The sequence below is a fragment of the Dipodomys merriami genome, unplaced genomic scaffold (genome assembly GCF_024711535.1).
Source record: "Dipodomys merriami isolate MVZ:Mamm:240054 unplaced genomic scaffold, mDipMer1.0.p SCAF_7, whole genome shotgun sequence".
Taxonomy (NCBI): domain Eukaryota; kingdom Metazoa; phylum Chordata; class Mammalia; order Rodentia; family Heteromyidae; genus Dipodomys; species Dipodomys merriami.
The window spans coordinates 40,107,500-40,112,767 of NW_027206290.1; the positions used below are offsets into that span (position 1 = coordinate 40,107,500).

Genomic DNA, 5,268 nt, shown 5'->3' on the forward strand with positions numbered 1-5,268 from the left:
CTTGAGGTTTTAAATTAGAATGGAAATAGAAACCATCCCTCACTCTGCCCAGGCCAGCTCCACCTCCTGCTGCGAGAGAAGGCTGGGAAGCTGCTCACCTGCGCCCCTCGGCAGTGAAACCGAGAGGGGCCCGGGCCGAGCAAGCTTCATGTGAGCAAAACCCAGCCAAACACCTGTGGATGTTCACACACTAAATATAGTGTGAGTTGGCTCATTTTATCTTTAAGCAAATACTAGGGAGGCAAAGACTTTTGGAAAAGAGTCTTTACATTGGCTCCTGAAAGCCCGGGCTGGGAGGCTGGGTGGTTGGCAGCCCGGGGCTGCTACTCTCTGCCAGCCTGTGACTTCGTGCCCTCCAGCAGCTGCGCCCCGCAGGTTCTCTCTTGCTCTGGCCTTTCGTCCCCTTCTGTCACAGGACCGGTTCCTGGGGCTTCCACATGATCCAGGTGTAGAAAGAAATGTCCCTCTCTCTCCCCTGGCCCCCGGCAGTGTGCTTTTCAACAGGCTGCTTTTCTGTCCTTACAGAAAGCAAAATGATTCTTGGACTTTGCCGTTTGAATCTGGGGGAATTTCTGGATTGGGCATTGTCTCCATTTTCAGGCAATGCTGGGTGGGAGGCTCGCAGTCCTGTGGGGTGGGCTCGAAGCCTCTTCTCTGAGCGCCAGCCGGGGACAGGAACTGCCCCAGATGGGCAGCAGGGCAGCGGCACAGCGAGGGGACGGGGCAGGGCTTCACAGGCCGGGGTTCAGACCCAGCACCCCTCTGCTTTCCCTGGTGAGCTCCTGGTGGCTCCACATTCAGCTCTGCTCCCCCCATCCAGCGAGACAGCCCAGCAATCCAAGCAGCTTAGTGCCTTCCGCAGCGGACCCAGCTAGTGCCCGTGGCTCCTAGCATGGGCACTCCAGGGCTTGCCAGAAGTGCTCCATGTCCTTAGGGAGTTGCATTCCCAAGTGGTAGATAAAGCACTCGTGTAGAAACCCATGGACTGAACCAGGAGGTCAAGAGTCCCACAAACTGGTTTATTAAGAGTTACAAACGCCAGGAAAGGCAGCTCAGGGGCGACACAGCTCTGCCAGTCAGGGCGATTGGTTCCCCTCCTGGGCTCTTCTTAACCCCAATGCCTGTGGTACTGGGAATTGAACCTCAAGCACCGGAGCACTGAGATGAGCACCCATCCCTGTAACCCTACTTGTGTGTGTGTGTTCATGTGCTTGTGCCAGCACCAGAACTTGAACTAGGGCCTTGCACTCTTGTTCAGCATTCTTCACTCAGGCTGGTGTTCCACTTCTAGCTCTGTGGTGGTTCACTGGAGATGAGTCACACAGACTTTCCTGCCCAGGCTGGCTTCAAACTGGGATCCTCAGATCTCAGCCTCCTGAGTAGCTCAGGTTACAGGTGTGAGCCACTGGTGCCTGGTTGTATCTCCCACAGCTCGGAGAGGTTGAGCAACACGCCACAGCCCATACAGCTCCTGAGACTGACTGCCCACCCACAGGGGCATGATTGCGTGGCTCCGACCCAGCTGCCAGCCCAGGACGTGTGGACAGCAGCCAGTGGGCTGTGTCCTGTCGCCTGTTGGAAACAGACACTAGACACCCATCGCTTCCCTCCTGGGCTGTGGCCAGCTCCTCTCCTCCTGGGGCTGGGCCCTCGCCCCTGAACCGGCAGCCAGGGGTAAAGCAGAGAATGACAGACACCATCGGAAAGGTGAGCAAGAACTTGGGTCACACGGGAGCCGCCCGGGCTTTCCCTGGCCAGTTCCCTGTGTGTGGGTAGCCGGACTCCACACCCCGCAGAGGCCCCGAACCCTCTGGTCCCCAGTGGCCGGTGCTTTTGTGATGTGTGACTGCCAGTTTTGCTGAACTGTGCACATTACCAATAATGGTGATGACAAAGAGGCCTTCCCAAGCAAGGGTGGGGTGCTCTCTCTCTCTCTCTCTCTCTCTCTCTCTCTCTCTCTCTCTCTCTCTCTCTCTCTCTCTCTCTGTCTCTCTCTCTCTTCCCCCCCCAAAAAAAGCTGCTGTTTCAGGTATTTCTCTACAGCCTGAGCCCCACCCCCAGCATCCCCTCCCCCCAAAGGCCGGCTCCCTCATTCTCTAACACAGCTGTGTTCTACCACGAGGCCAGGGCCCCACCCTAGGTGCCCCTGTGCATGGAGTAAGGTCAGTGCCCCCTCTCCCCTCCCCCCATCTGTGGCAGCTGGGGGGAGGGGGTCCCAAGCAGCCATGTGGGGTTAGTGACTTCCTGGTGACACCGCCAGAGGTGCCCATCTGATAAGTCCCTGACTGGGGACATTGTGATGATTTTTCTAGATCTAGATCAACAATGCCTTTTTTTGTTTTCTCTACTCAGGGCTAAACAAGTGATATTTTAGGCTGTGCAGGCCACAAGCCACGCGACACCCACCCACCCACCCACCCATGTCGTCATTTCAGGAAAGCAGTCAGGGACGAGATGTAAATTAGCGGCCACAGCTGCTTCCAATAAAACATTATCTGTGGGCATCAGAAGGTGACACAAACTGTTCTTTTCGTTCAACTACGTACACATTTCACTCCCATTCTTCTTTTGTGTGCCGTAGGGTGACTTGAACCCAAGGCCCTCATCCTCTCCCTTGTCGTTTTTTGCTGAGGGCTGGCACTCTACCACTTGAGCAAAATCTCCACTTCTAGCCTTTTGCTGGTTAACTGATGGAGGGTTAGAGTCTGGTCTGGCTTTGATCTGCGATCCTCAGATCTTAGCTAGGATTATAGGTGTGAGCCACCAGCACAGGGCTAGTGTCTATTGTTATTCACAAACGGATGAGTTGGCTTTTTTGGCAGGAGTTAGCCAATCCCTGCGTAGATGTCAGACTGCCACAGACAAAACCATTCTGCCTCCCAAATTTCTACTCTGTCCCTCTCCAAGGTGAGGCAGAGGCTGCCTTCATCACTGAGTCACATGTGTCTTTCCTGCCACAGACCCAGCTTTCTACTGCTCCCCCAAGCTGAAGGCAAGCCGTCACCCGGAGGTACAGCTGATTACACTTCAACCTGAGGCAGGTGGAAGTAGAATCCACTGTACCCAGGCTGAGGCCCAAGGACAGTCCAGTCCCTCTGGGAGTGAGCTGGCCTGGCTCCCAGGGTCTCAGCCTCTGTGTGTGAAGCAGCTGTGTAGGTTGTCAGTGGGCGGGGGAGGTGATAGCCAGACATAGTGAATGTTCAAGAGGGAGAGAGCCGAGTGCGGGGCTCAGGCCTGTAATCCCAGCTACTTAGAAGGCTGACAGCTGAGGATTATAGTTCAAAGCTGGCTTGGGCAGGAAAGTCGGTGAGATTCCACTTTCCCAAAGATGGAAGTGGTGCTCACGTGGTAGAGAGCCTCGAGAGAAAAAAAAAAAAACTCAGGGGGGCTGGGAAGGTGGCTCAGTGGTAGAGTGCTTGCCTTGCATGCAGGAGGCCCTGGGTTCAATTCATCAGCACCACATAAGCAAAGAGAAAAAAAGCCGGAAGTGGCGCTGTGGCTCAAGTGGTAGAGCGCTAGCCTTGAGCTGAAGAGCTGAGGGACAGCACCCAGGCCCAGAGTTCAGGCCCCACGACCGGACCCCCCCCCAAAAAAAAAAAAAGCTCAGGGACCTGAGTACACAGGCCTAAGTTCAAGTCCCAGTGCTAGTACGCGCGCACACACACACACACACACACACACACACACACACACACACACAGGGTTACAGATTATACTTAGGAGTTGTCAGATTCATTTCTAGTTTTAATAAAATAAATCAGGCTCTGTGTGTGTGTGTGTGTGTGTGTGTGTGTGTGTGTGTGTGTGTGTACAGGACATGATGGAGAGCCATAGTAAAAATAAATAAATAAAAATAAAAAGACGAGAGAATCACTACCACTAAATACACCTCCAGCCATGAAGCTGGGTGTCTGGAAAACACTGGGTTTCTCTAAGAGCAGGGAAAGGGGAGCCAGCCGGGTCCACTGCAGCTCATGTGGCTCCCAGGGTCTCTTGATGCTAGCCGGAAGCAGGTGGTGGTGAGAAGTAATGAGCCCGGACGAGTGGACTTTGCCCAGCTATTTCCAAACTCTGTGACCTTTGGCAAGTGACTTCTGTTTTCTCAGCTGTAAAAATGGGGCTTTCGGCGGTGGTTGGTGTAAGGACTACAGGTAAGGAAGGCCGCAAAGACCCAGCCTCACACTAGCTGATGGATAACACAGGGTATGTGTGTACACATGTGTGTGTGCTTGTGTGTGTGCACGTGCATGTGTACATGCACACACACAATGATGTGCAAATCTATACCAGCAGTCTTCATTTCGGTCCTCACAAGAGGATTGGGATGACCTGAGGTTCTAATTAAGAATTCAGCCTCTCCATCTTCCTCCCCTAGGTACTGATCTCTGGGGCTGGGGATGCAGCCAGGCCCTGGGAGCTGTCACCTGCCCTGGAGGTAGGTGCCCACCGCAGCCATGAGACTCAGAGGAAGAAAGGGCAGAGGCAGAGATGGCCAGACACTGAGAGGCTTGTAAAAAGACAGAAAAACTCAGACATGGGGTGAGAAACTAAAGCAACCAGAAACATCAGAACAATCAACTCGATGTCTACACTTCAGATTTGTTTGAACTTTTTTTGGGGGGTCCGGTTGTGGGGCCTGAACTCTGGGCCTGGGTGCTGTCCCTCAGCTCTTCAGCTCAAGGCTAGCACTCTACCACTTGAGCCACAGCACCACTTCTGGCTTTTTTCTTTTTGCTTATGTGGTGCTGAGGAATCGAACCCAGGGCCTCAGGCATGCAAGGCAAGCACTCTACCACTGAGCCACATTCCCAGCCCTTGCTTGAACTTTTAAAAGATTAAAAGATTATCCACATGGGTTCAATGAGAGACCAAGTTGCCTGTCATTTCCTTAGACTATTAGACTAGAGTGTGGAAGACTTGTTTTATTTGGGGGTTTTAGTTGACTCCAGTTAGTATGTTGCTTTTTTATTTTTTATTGTACCAGGACTTGAATTCAGGGCCTCATACTCTCCCTTGGCTTTTCCTACTCAGGACTGGCACTCTACCACTTGAATCATACTTCCATTTCTGGCTTTTGGCTGGTTAATCAGAGATAAGAGTCTCTTGGATTTGTCTTCCAGGGTTGGCTTTGAATCATGATCCTCAGATCTCAGCCTCCTGAGGAGTCAGGATTACAGGCGTGAGTCACGGGCGCCCTGCTAGTACATTGTATTTTTATTTCAGATATTGTTTCTGAATGACAATAGAATAAAGGGAGTCTGTGGCTGG

At 52.9% G+C, this 5,268-nt stretch overlaps 1 long non-coding RNA gene across 2 annotated transcripts; it reads left to right on the plus strand.

The window, feature by feature from the left end:
* The first annotated feature begins 308 nt into the window (after positions 1 to 308).
* LOC138817074 (uncharacterized) lies at positions 309 to 4,758 on the plus strand. 2 transcript variants are annotated; one of them, XR_011368763.1, is made up of 3 exons: positions 309 to 446; positions 1,432 to 1,707; positions 4,376 to 4,758. It is a non-coding gene; the product is annotated as an uncharacterized lncRNA (long non-coding RNA). The 2 variants fall into 2 exon arrangements; XR_011368764.1 differs by lacking the exon at positions 4,376 to 4,758 and adding an exon at positions 2,353 to 2,440.
* Positions 4,759 to 5,268: the final 510 nt, after the last annotated feature.